The sequence below is a fragment of the Myotis davidii genome, unplaced genomic scaffold (genome assembly GCF_000327345.1).
Source record: "Myotis davidii unplaced genomic scaffold, ASM32734v1 scaffold420, whole genome shotgun sequence".
NCBI classification, from domain to species: domain Eukaryota; kingdom Metazoa; phylum Chordata; class Mammalia; order Chiroptera; family Vespertilionidae; genus Myotis; species Myotis davidii.
The window spans coordinates 452,629-466,006 of NW_006294421.1; the positions used below are offsets into that span (position 1 = coordinate 452,629).

The 13,378-nt window shown below is 36.8% G+C and overlaps 1 protein-coding gene across 7 annotated transcripts in view; it reads right to left on the minus strand.

Moving 5' to 3' along the window:
- Positions 1 to 13,378, minus strand: part of ARHGAP24 (Rho GTPase activating protein 24) — a 537,541-nt gene that overhangs the window by 380,385 nt on the left and 143,778 nt on the right. The gene's annotated exons all lie outside the window — the stretch shown is intronic.

Below are 13,378 nucleotides of genomic sequence, written 5' to 3' on the forward strand. Positions count from 1 at the left end.
GCGGACTGAAGGGTCCCCGGTTCAATTCTAGTCAAGGGCATGTACCTTGGTTGTGGGCAAATCCCCAGTTGAGGGTGTGCAGGAGGCAGCTGATCGATGTTTCTCTCACATCGATATTTCTAACTCTCTATCCCTTTCCCTTCCTCTCTGTAAAATATCAATAAAATATATTTTTAAAAAACTGTGGTACATCTACACAATGGAATACTATACTACTATAAAAAGAAAGGAACTCCTACCATTCGCAATAGCATGGATGGACCTGGAGAGCATTATGCTCAGCGAAATAAGTCAGTCAGACAAAGATAAATATCACATGATCTCATTAATTTGTGGAATATCATGAACAACATAAACTGATGAACAAAAACAGGGACAGAGAAGCATCAATCAGACCATCAAATCTCAGAGGGAAGGCAAAGGAGGGTGGGGCAGAAGGGGGAGAGATCAACCAAAGGACCTGTATGCATGCATATAAGCCTAACCAATGGATACAGACACCAGGGGGGTGAGGGCATGAGCTGGGTTTGGGGGAGGTAGGAGGGGCAATAAGGGGATAAGGACACATATGTAATACCTTAATCAATAAAGAAAAAAATTCTTTATAAAAAAAACTTTTAAATTCCTGATGTGGCTTGCCTTTGTGACCTGCATTATATTTTTATTGAATAACCTGAGTGAGATAGTTTTTTGTTTCCAATTGTTTGCCTTGGGAAATGTTGTAACTATTATGAAAAATTCTTACTAAAATGTCTTCAAACTTGAATATCCAAGTTTCTATAAATCTATGCTTATATAATTAAGTGGGCTTATTATTATAGGTCAACATTGAATACTGTAAAAGTCCAACACTAAATTCAACCTGCTGATTGATCCCATTCTACATATGAAATGAATAGTTAGCATGGGATATATAACTGTAGAGTGTGCGAATGCCTCCATGGTTGGACCTAGTGACTTCAGACTCTTTCAGTAGCTTAAGACCTTATAATCATTTATTCATTGGACAGTATATAGCTAAAATTTTTACCTCATTTATAAAATAAAACAAATGAATTTTCAAAAATAAAGAGATTAACTGAAATAAAATTCATCTTTTGAAAAGTCATGACATTTCTACTTTTTTGCATTATAGTGTGGCTGCATAATAAGGATTTTTGTGATGTTGTAAATTTTAACATATCTACTATCCCTTGGGATCGCTTAAAATCATTCTCCAAGTTAAAATGAAGGCTGAAAGGTACATTTGATAATTTCTCAAGTGCCATCTTAGTTGTCACAATACCATCATCTGACATAATTATGAATTCACAAATCCTCAGAATCTTTAGTGACCTTCTAATTAGGAAATTTGCTTTATTTCATGTTACATCCAAAATGCGGTAGGTTTAATTAGTAGAGTATTTCTGAAAGTTAAATTTCATTTATTAAGATATTATAATTATCAATCTATTGAAAAACCATTCCAGGTGGAAACTACCATGGTATTTATGATAACAGCTATAATAACCCACTTTTTTACATATACAATATTCTTATTAAGCAAACATTTATTTAATGCCTCCTATACATCAATGTATACACAGAAAAAATATTTACTCCCAAAGGGAGCATAAAGTTTATATTTTCAAAGAGATTCCATGTAGCCCTAGCCAGTTTGGCTCAGTGGATAGAGTGTTGGCCTGCTAGAAACTGTGTTAAACTGTTTTATGTATAAATTTTATTCCATTTTTATTTCAGAATAATATTCAAGGTTTCAGCCCCTTGGATTTGCCATTTTCTATTTTAGAAAACCTGGTCTTAAAATTGAAGGACAAGTAAGATTACGGGATGAAAATGCAGGCAGGATTTTCACTACCTCCCTTACAACCACAGGCATCACAAGCTAAACCAGAAAAGAATTCTTTGAAGCTGTGAAAAGGCTGTCTTTTTTCTCTTCTCTTACCTCATCCAGCACTCATCTAACCATCACTGGGACACAATATTTTCAGGGAAGACAAAGCAGAGACTGGGAAATGCCCACTCATCAGTTGTTTCTAAATAGCTATATTTTAGGGCTGAGGACCTTGAATCCTAATCTTTTTGGCTTCCTACTCTCTACTTAATGCTTGACCTTCAATGCTGTCACAATTCTGGCTCCATTCCCAAACGCACAAAAGACTGCAAGGCATGTAGGCCTTAGCATCCTTGAGTAAAACTAGACTCATAAACATGCATCACAGTTTTCTGCAAAGAAAATTAAAGCACATTTCTGGCATTATGTGGTTTATACTTGTAATGTTCCATTCTGTCTATACCAAAAAGCTTTATAAGGTCATCAATGGTGATACTATAAAGGTAGAAAAACTAAGTTTTCATGTGCAAAATGGTATTAAATTTTCATATACATAGATGTTTATTATTACAGTGGTAAATACTATGAAACCAACAAAAATAATGAATTCAGGTTATGCTAGTTTACTTGGAGGGATTTACCCAAGTATTGTTAATGAGAACAGCAGGATTGAGAAAAGTAGGCATGATGTGATACATTATTTGATAAGGAACATACATCCCTATATTTGTGGATAGTATGAGTACTGATAGGTATAATTATTCATATATGTGTGTGAATATAGAAAAATATGAAAGAATATGCTCTAGCTTGTTAACATAGGACATTGTTCACTGGGGAGAAGATGAAAAGAAAAAGGAGAGAGGAGTGTCAAAAAAATGTCGTACTTCAAAAGTCAAAAACATACTTCCTAGCATTGGAAAGTAAACATGAAGGACCTTGGTAAGAAAAGATGGGAGTGTGGTGATGGCTGGATGAGGACGATTGCATTTATATACATGTGTAAAATTATGTACGCAGGCATATTTACAGAATTTTTAAAAATGTGATGAAAAATAGTGTCTTTGGTCTTTCTGTAAAATATCTCAGTGGTGTCTTCATTGAATTACCAGTGGTTTCATACTAGAGTGGCATTAGTCCATCCTCCTTTATTGTATTTCTCTGCTAAACCCAGTTAGTTATTCAACAGAAACTTTCCATTATGCTCCCTAAAGTCTTTTTACATACATCACAGAGGAAAAGAAGGCACTGATTTTCTCATTCAGCAGTTATGTGCATTTCTGAGGAAATGCTACCACTGAACTTCAGTAAAATATGAAACAACTAGAGACCCAGTGCATGAAATTCATGCACAGGAGGGGGGATTCCTCAGCCCAGCCTGTACCCTCTCTTCAGGATTCAGGCCTAAACTGGCAGTCAGACATCTCCCTCACAATCCAGGACTGCTGGCTCTTAACCACTGGCCTGCCTGCCTGCCTCATTGCCCTTTTTTTTAAAAAAATATATATTTTATTGATTTTTTACAGGGAGGAAGAGAGAGAGATAGTCAGAAACATCGATGAGAGAGAAACATCGATCAGCTGCCTCCTGCACATCTCCTACTGGGGATGTGCCCGCAACCCAGGTACATGCCCTTGACCAGAATCAAACCTGTGACCCTTCAGTCCGCAGGCCGACGCTCCATCCACTGAGCCAAACCGGTTTCGGCTTGCCTCATTGCCCTTAACCACCTCTGCCTCTGGCTTTGTCTAAAAGGACATCCGGAATGACATCTGGAAGGTCGTTCAGTTGTCCAGTCTAATTAGCATATTATGATTTTATTACTATAGATTATTATAGATGAATTTCAACTTGGGTAAGCTTGGCTTGGCTCTTTAAAGAAACTTTGCCACTTTGCCTCATGCCTACCAGATAACTATAGCTACTACCTGATTTGTGTATAGTTAAGTGCTTTATGTTACCACTTTTTAGGTGCAATATGAACTGGGCACAAAATAAACAACCTACCCACTGTACCTAAGAAATACTCATTTCTAGTGGGTCTTCTTATTTTGGGTGTCTGAATGGAAAGCAGTTTCCCATTGCCTGATGTACTGTATCAACCTGAGAAAGAGATTATTCTTTTGCTGTGTTTGGGTTAGTAGTCCAATATACACCAGTTGTTTGATAGGAGGAACGTTTCCATGTTCTGCTAGGTTTATTCAATACATGAGGTACATTATTTGTTCAAACCATATACTTTAGAGAGAATGGGCCACTATTATTTTCTGATGAACTCTTAATGTTTTCATTCTTGTACTCAGAAGAGATGACATTGTTTTAGAAAGTACTCTAAAATAAAAAATAAAAAAGATTCCTTTACTTATATATCAATTAAAAGGATAAGTTGATGTCTACTAAATCTAAGTCTAAGCTGGCAGATAAATATCATCTCTCATTCAAACTCTAAGCAATTTTCTTTTAAAATTCTCACCTAAGGATATGCTTTCAGTAATATTTTCTTAGAGAGAAAAGAAGGGAGGAAAGAGGGAGAAAGGGGGCGGGGCGGGGAGGAAGAGAGAAACATCAATGTGAGAAACATTGACTGGCTGCCTCCATGCATGCCCTGACTGAATCCACAACGTTGACTGGATCAAACTCGCAACCTTTTTATGTACAGAACGATATTCCAGCCAACTGAGCCACCTAGCCGAGGCAGTCTGACTGTGGCTGGTCTGAAATGTTATATCAAGAAAGATTTCAAAGATATTTATCAGGCTAATGGAAGGGGTGCTTAGATAGAGTAGGCAAGACTGACTTGGGAAGAAAAGGACAGGTGGGACCACATTTGCAAAACCTAGCCTAAGAACATAGGTTAGACTGTATGTCTGGCGAAAGGTTTTCAAACTTGTGTTTTTTTTTCTACCTTGACACATCTAATTGACAGTAAAGCTAATAATAACATAGTTTGTTGTGTTGTTGAAGGTGGTGATGCTGGTTGGATGTGGTAATGCTACTAACTAACATTTACTTAATATTTTCTACATTCCAGGTATTTCATATCAAGCAGCTCATTTAATGCTCAAAACAATCCTTTTGCATAGTGGCCGTAGCTACAAGTCCTTCCCTCTTCCTTCCAGCGAGGAAATGTCAGTGTGCGAGTATCGCAGAGATAATCTTGAATGCACTGAAATTTATAAAAAGTAAATTTTCCTAAACTTTTACTATTTTAACTAATGACATGGCATGCCTCATAACTAATTATTTCAGGTGAGCATGTGGACCCCAAAGTTTTGCTCTCCAGCATTATTCTTTGCCATTCCGGTTTTCCAGATTCGCCTGCTAATTCCAAAATGAATGCCATGGAGATGTGTGTGTTTTGACCAACATGAAACATGATAATTGCTAGAAGTGTGATTACCAATCCCCAACTATGCTAGCAAATCAGTTAAAAATCCAGATCCTAGAGCTGAGTGGTGCTGCACAGAGTTTTATAAAATTACCTCTGTCAATTCTTTTAATTTTGCAGATGTAAAAACTAAGACCAATGGTTTTCACTTATATTTGATTACTCTTTAACTTTTTCCCCTATACACATTTCTAAGAATTGTGGCAAACTGGTTGAAAACAGAGAGGGTATTTATATTACATTTAAATAAACATATATTAAGGTCTACTTAAAAATGCATTAATAATTTTGATAAAAGTTGTAGTGGGCGTCTAGCAGTAAAATTAGGTCTACTCTAAAGGAGGTCTCCTGAAGGATAAGCATGGTAGATAGATGGCAGGTACTCCATGAATGTTCATTTTAATTTTTTAAACAAGGAAAGAAGGAAGGAAGGGTTATAGAGAGCGCTGGAAGAAGAGGGAGAGGAGAAGAGACTTGGAAGAAGTTTTCCCATTCAAGACAAAATAACATTTCATTTATATTAGGTAGTCATTTTCTAAACATTAGCATCTTTGAACTAACAATTCACTGTCTTGCAATCACACATTAAGCACTGCCTTAAGAGGGAAGTCTCCCTCTCTTCTTAAAAAGGGAATAATCCAAATTAACATGCACAATATGCATTACAGTAATTGGCACAAAAATGGGGCATAGTATGAAAATTTGTAGCAATGTCTTTGAAAAATAACCAGATCTAACTTCCAAGCTTATAACTGGAAGGAAACATTTGTCAAATAAAAGTCCATATTTTATTTTTTTCCACTCTTTAGTCTCCTTTGAACGCCTTCTTTAACATAGAGAATTAATATGTGCTGCATATGTATATCAAAGATTTTTGCTAATTGCTGTCTCAAACTGAAACCTCAAAGAAAAGGTACAAAAAAACACAAAATACAAAATTTCATCCCCAAATTCACAGTGTCCTGTACTGTTGCTGTGAAGGATAAAGTGCCTCTGTGGCATATTAACCAAAAAAACTTGTTAAGTTGGCTTCCCCTGAAGCACACCCAGCCTCCACTCTAACCAACCCAATATGTCTCTAGCTGTATCTAAAGACGAATTATTAAGCTCAAAAGAGAGGATCAAAGGCAAGGATAACTTGATATTTTGAACCAAAGGAAATGAAAGCTTTACTATACATCATTGGCTAATGGATTAGCCAGAGGTGCAGATGGTGCTAACAGGAACCAGATTCATTACCTAGTTAGTTTGCAGACATGCCCCCAAACTGGCAATTATCATGATTACATGATAAAAAGAACTTGTTCAAATATTAAATTAAAAAAATAAAAAGTCCTTCCCTCAGTCAAGTTTACCAGTGCTACAATGATATCCTCTGGCCTTTTTTTTCCATTAAAAAAGTTAATAGAATTCATAGAATATCAATAAAATGTATATTTCAATGGTTTTCAAAATTCAAACTAGAAGAAATATTTGATGTTTTCCAATGCAACCTATTTCTTTTTTAAGATGAGAAAATGAGGCTCTAGAGTTATTAATTGTTCAGGTTTTAAGTAGCAGAGTTAAGACTAAAACCCAGGTCCTCTGATCCCTGCTAGACCCCAATTTTATTTGTTATCAAAAATAATTCACATCCATGCAAATGCCCACAGAAGCTTCGCTCTGCAGAGCTAAAAGGAGGTGGTGAGTTTACAGAATCTCTGTCCATCATATGCCAATCCCTCTGAGGCCCAATGCAATTTCTTTCACAAAGTCATCTCCCCTGCAAGCTTCACCTTGCAGGTGATTTATGTCTAAGAATATCACTTGGTGACCTTTAGAGAGGGGACAGCTGCTCATGCTTCTCCACTTTAAATCAGTTAACATTAAATTAGAAATTTTATGTGTCAGAAGGAGAAGTTAAGTATTCAAGGTACAAAAACTTCCACAATCACAGCCTTCATAGTCCTTCCTAAGGATGTTATAAACTTCACATTGACAATAACAGATAAGGCTAAAGTTTTGCTTGTTTTTAATGTGTTTTTATTGATTCCAGAGAGAGGAAGGGAGAGGGAGAGAGAGATAGAAACATCAATGATGAGAGAGAATGATTGGCTGCCTCCTGCATGCCCCCCACTGGGGATCAAGCCCGCAACTTGGGCAGGTGCCCTGACCAGGAATCGAACTGTGACCTCCATGTTCATGTTCGATGCTCAACCATTGAGCCATACCAGCTGAGCATAAGGCTAAAATTTTAAAACTTTGAAAAAGAAGTGAAGATTTAGTTTATTTGAACTCCCAGTACTAATCTCAGTTGTAAAAGTGGAGTCATCACTTTGAAAAATGTGTACTCCTCCATAATTACTGTTATAACCGCACACTTTGAATAATCAAATGGTCTTGTTGAATATGAGTTTATGATTCCTTCAGTCAATAGATGTGAATTAAGTACACACTGTGTGCCAGACAGTGTGCTACGTGAGAAGGTATTTGGACTCAAGGAGTCACTGTAAGACAGGAAAGATAATAGTAATCCTACAAGATGTGCTATCAAACTGGATTCTATAGGAATTCACAGGAGGAAGCCACTAATTTCCACTCCTATCCCCCAAGCTGGTCAGAGAATGTAGAAGGGAATCGTGGAAGAGCAGTGACATGATACATACTTTTATTTTCTCTTAAGCAAAAAAACAAACACAAGCTGCTACATTAAAGGACAGCACAAGGAATTTAGCAAGCAGGAAATCACCAATCTAGGATTCAAAAGCAACAGGAGGCTTTAGTGGAGAGCCCAATCATGTGCACACCTAACAGTAAGTGACTGGCTGATGGAGAAAAGCAATCCTGCTGGTTGGTTGGGCTGAAACCATTTCCCAGATAAAGGTAGTGATACCCAGAAACCCCTTGCTAACAAAGCTACTAACACACAGGCCTGTTTTCCCTCTTCTCTTTGCATGACTAGGCCTTTGTCATTGTTCAGCACCCACCACCACCACCACCACCACCAAAACACCACTGTATCAGTATTGTCTCTAAAGGTGTCTATTCATTTCCTTCACACAGCATTTCACTGTCTCCCTCATTATAGCTGAGCTTCCCAAGGCTTGTTTTATAGCAAGCACTATACCTGGCATATGTCATCATGCACACATCTATTCATGAATTAATACAGAAGGGGGTAAGGGAAGGGAAAGAAGGCCAAGAGTCCTATTCTACCAAGTATGAGGGCTTAGTCCAACTGTATTTATTTCACCCATTAACATGTTGCTTCCTTGGATCACTATTTGTCAGATAGATGTACTTCCAAAGGAAAGCAACTTTAAATACAGGGAGGGGCAAAGTAAATTTGCAGTTGTAAGTATGTAAAACAGAGTTTATTATTTCTTGCTAGAAATGCCCAAATCTATTTTCCAACACCGTATCGTCAGGTGTTTAAGTCCCATGGCCTTCTTGTCTTCTAAAGCCATAACCCTAAAATGGATATGCGGTTTAAAAGAGCACCTTTCCCCTGAATCCTTTCAGGTTCCTTTCAGCCCCCAAAGATTAATTTCAGATTTGTTTCCAGAGAATCCACAAAAATGAGTAAGAGGTGGATTTCATAGGCCAGTGCATGCCCTCCTCAGTTCCCTGTCCCATGGCCAAGAAGACCATCCCCAGTACATGTCCTTATTTTCCATTTCCATTTTAGGTATCGTAGTAATTTAGCAGACACTCATCAGCCACTGCTATGCATCACTTTTGCCTTGTGTCAGGAACGGAATGCATCACATCTGCTTTGTCCATGAATCCTCTTCACTGTATGATTTTGTAAAGACAGCCAGAGATAAAGCCCGGGTTTATATTAGATGGCGGTGATGGATCCGAGTGGTGTCATGTGAAACAAATACAAGTGGGGGCCGCCTGCAAAAGCTTACAGAGCTAACAGAGGTTCCTTTCATGAATGGCTGCAAAAACTGATTATTAGGTGTAGGTAGATGTATTTTAGCAGGGTCTGCAGCCAATCATAGATACATACTCTTTGAACATACCGCCCAATCAGCCAAGTATCATCCACAGAAGGCCAACACCCCTCTCCTAGAACTTCTCGCTAAAAATTATGTTATTAACATAATTCCTAGAACTCTGTAGATGCCTCTAAATTGTCATCTTTATTTAAAAAGTACAGGGTTTTGCTTGGCCGGCGTGGCTCAGTGGTTGAGTGTCAACCCACAAACCAAGAGGTCACCAGTTCGATTCCCGGGCAGGGCACATGCCCAGGTTGCAGGCTAGATTGCCAATAGGGGGCATGCGGGAGGCAGCTAATCAATGTTTCTCTCTCATTATTTTTAACCCTTCCAAAATGTAGTCCCTGCATCTATAAAAAAACAACAACAAAAAGCAACTACACATAGTATTGCTGTGAGAATTAATAACAGAAAAATGTAAGTAGAGTGCTCAGCACAGAGCATAACATAATAGTTTGTAATAAACAGCTACTCCCTTTCATCTTCAATTTTTATTAAAACTATCTTTAATTGCCACTCCAATAAAAAAAATTTTGAAGAATGGCTTGAGTTAATTCTACTCAAAAATAAGAAAGTTTATTTTCTTATTAAGCTCCTGAGATTTCAGAAGACTGCTAATATATTTTACAAGGGAAAAATCTGAAAATCTCAGTCATCAAAACAGAAAGTTAGAGAAGTAGTAACTGTGTGAAATCCACATAATAAAAGTCCTCAGGGATAGACAGCATTGCATAACTCCTGTTTCCCAATCTAGAATATAAGAGGGAAAAAGGTCAGAAACAAAAATGCAATTTCTGTTGAAGTCGCTGCTTAGAGACACGTAAATTTAAAAAGACAACAAATATTGCTTCTAAAAGTTATTATTCCTATGATCAAAACAAATTATGTGGCTCAAATATATCTATTAAAATATGATACAATTTTCAACCCAGACTATTACCTGAGATACATAAGTATTTTGAGGGTGTATTTCCCCCCATAATATTAAGATGTGTTATAAGAATTGAAAAATTAATGCCCTATATTTAAATTGACCTAATTGTAAAGGTTTTGGATAGTGATACAAAGAATGTCCGCAGTCTTTGCTTTGAAAAATGAATTCATTGATAGAATTTCAAGCAGTAAACAACAGTTTGATGAATGACTTAAGTATGTTATTTAAAAAACCAGACATGGCCCTAACTGGTTTGGTTCAGTGGATAGAGTGTCAGCCTGTGGACTGAAAGGTCCCAGGTTCAATTCTAGTCAAGGGCATGTACCTTGGTTGCGGGCACATCCCCAGTAGGAGGTGTGCAGGAGGCAGCTGATCGATGTTTCTAACTCTCTATCCCTCCCCTTTCCTCTCTGTAAAAAATCAATAAAATATATTTAAAAAAAATTAAAAACCAGACATGTTTTCTATGTTTTGTATCTCATAATTTTGGAAGGAAAGCAAAGTCAGTTGTATCTTTAGAATATTCTCAATCATTTTTTAAAAGTCAGAAAGAGAAACATTTCCAATAAACACTGCCTTTTTATTATAATTGCATGTGAAACTATGAGACTTTAAAGAGGATGTTTTGAAAACTGAGTATTTTAGATAAGCAATTATGTCACTGCCTGTGATAATGACTAAAACTGCCTTCACCAAAGATTTTCGCCTAAATATTCAAAACGCAGACTAACATAAACCACTGAGAACATTTATGAAATCTTTGTGTAGTTTGAAAATGGAGTTGCTGCTCATTTTCCGTCAGGATACTTTCAAAATAAATTGCCCGTTTCTAAAATAATCTATGGATATTACCATGCATATTTTACAGGCAAATGCAATGTGTTAGGAAAGAAAAGCATTAGCTCACTGGGAGAATCATGAGACTTTACACTTTAGAAAACAGGAGTGTTTGTGGGGCTAAGCAAAACTTCTAGAAACTTGGGATCAAGAAGCAACTGTAAAACTATTGGTGGTGTCTCTTCATTTGATAGAGGACGCACAGAAGTTACTAATGCAAGGTGATGTACCTCATTAATGGAAGAATAAAGTCATAACCCAGGAGAGCCTTTGGCTCTTGTACTACCATATCTATTATCTATTATAAAAAACAAAAATTAACAAAATATGGAAATGTCCTTTAAAATATAGAGCAAATATAAGTATTAAATTTACACATTTAAAAAAACAACACTAAAAAGGATTCAAATTGATAAAGGAATATGCACCACAAAGCTATTTGAAAATGCATTAGCATCTTAATTGCTGATGTTTCCTGTCTTCCTTGGAGGAGATTATACATGAATGTTAAGTAACACAATTAAGTTAGGATCACTGTTGGTTTATTTAAATAATCTGTGCATACTGCAAGCTAGGCCAGGGCTACAGTATATTTAACCCACAACTAGGGAACTGAGCTGATATCTACAGATTTGGTTCCTTATTCTATTCGTCCATATTAGAATTTCTTAAGATTGGCCATAGGTAAACCAAGTAAAAGTTGTGCATCTATCTATCTAAATATATATATTTTTTATTTTAGTGAGGGATGATGTATTATTTAAGCATTTGTAATTCCATATCTAAAAAGATGTTTTTACATAGAAATCCTGGTTCACAAAGATGAACTGAGGGTTCTGCTAATAAATGAAACTGATTCTGTTAATCTCTTCTAATGACTGTGACACAAACTGGAGCAATGAATTAGAAGAAAATATTATCATAAGTTAGAAACTATATCTTTAGTGCTTTAGAATTTTACAGTATAAAAATCATACTTATGTATATGTCAAGGTGCTTGGCTCAAAAATGGAACAGAATATGTTTCAAGTTAATAATCATAAGAAATCAGACACATAAAGGACTTTGACAATCTCTAGAATATATATTATAATATATATAATATTATATATGTATATGGCTAATGTGCAAAGTGTCGTAGCAGGAGTTCAACTGGGAGACCAGGAGTCCTATTGCTTGCTATGATGTGCACTGACCACCAGGAGGCGGAGCAGAATGAAGGAAGGCCCTAGAAGGCAGCCAGCAGCCAGGGAAGGGAGGCCCGGGCCGGCAGCTGGAAGGCTCTGATGGCCCTGATCGCTGACCATGCCTAGGGACCCTACCAATGCATGAATTTCATGCACCAGGCCTCTAGTTGTTAATGAGAGAATGTTAGTCCCATTTATCTGGGAGAAAAATGAATATACATTTGACTGGGAGTTGTAGTTGGTAAAAAAAAGGAAAAGTATAAGTTTTCATAATAAGGTGTTGAGTAAGAATTATCCTATTATCCCAGAATAACTTCTGCAATATAAAACCAGAAATAAAGATATGCTAAGTGCCTTGCTGTTCTAAGAGACACCAGAATAGAATCAAATTCAACCAGATACCACCACTGTGACCAGCACCACACCTGTCTTCTCCTTTCCACCTGTGAAAAGATGTCTTGGGGGAGGCCCTGACTCCCTCAGGTCAAGAGAAGAGAAACACCAAGAGAATCACTAGCAGCTGGGCAGTCTGGCAGCTCACTCCTCAGTTTGTCATTGCTTGGGCTACTCTGCAGCTATCCCTGAGTAATGGGTGAAAGAACTAGAGAAAGATGCAGGGCAGATAAAATTCGATGGCCGTGTGGAGGAGGCTGCAATCCACATTTTTCATGACAACCAAAAGTGAATTTCCAGGAGTTCACATTTAACCAGGGAAGGTAGGTCACCAGGTAATGAGATTCCAGCAAGTGTTATGCATGTACTGCCCATCCTGAGAGCTAAAGCAGGGGGAAAAGGTCCACACAAAAACTTGTTCTTGAATGTACAAAGTATCTACACTAATAAAAGAGAAAAATGGTAATTGGCGTATGACGCTACCCTTTTCATTGTCTAATCAGGGCTATATGCAAATTGGCAGTTAACTGCCAACTAAGATTGATCAATATGCCAAAAAAATTATTCCTATTTATTAGCATTGAACAATTGAACATGGAAAAAATTAAAGCTACTATTTACAACATTAAAAACAAAAATGTTTAGGTTTAAATCTAGCAAAATATATGCAGTATCTATATGCTGCAAACTACAATTTTTTGATGAAAGAAGTCAAAGATAATCCAAATCAATAAAGATATATATTGTGTATGGATTGGAAAATTCAATCTTACTAAGACATTAATTCTTCCCAAATTGACTTATAGATTAGTGCATTTTTTA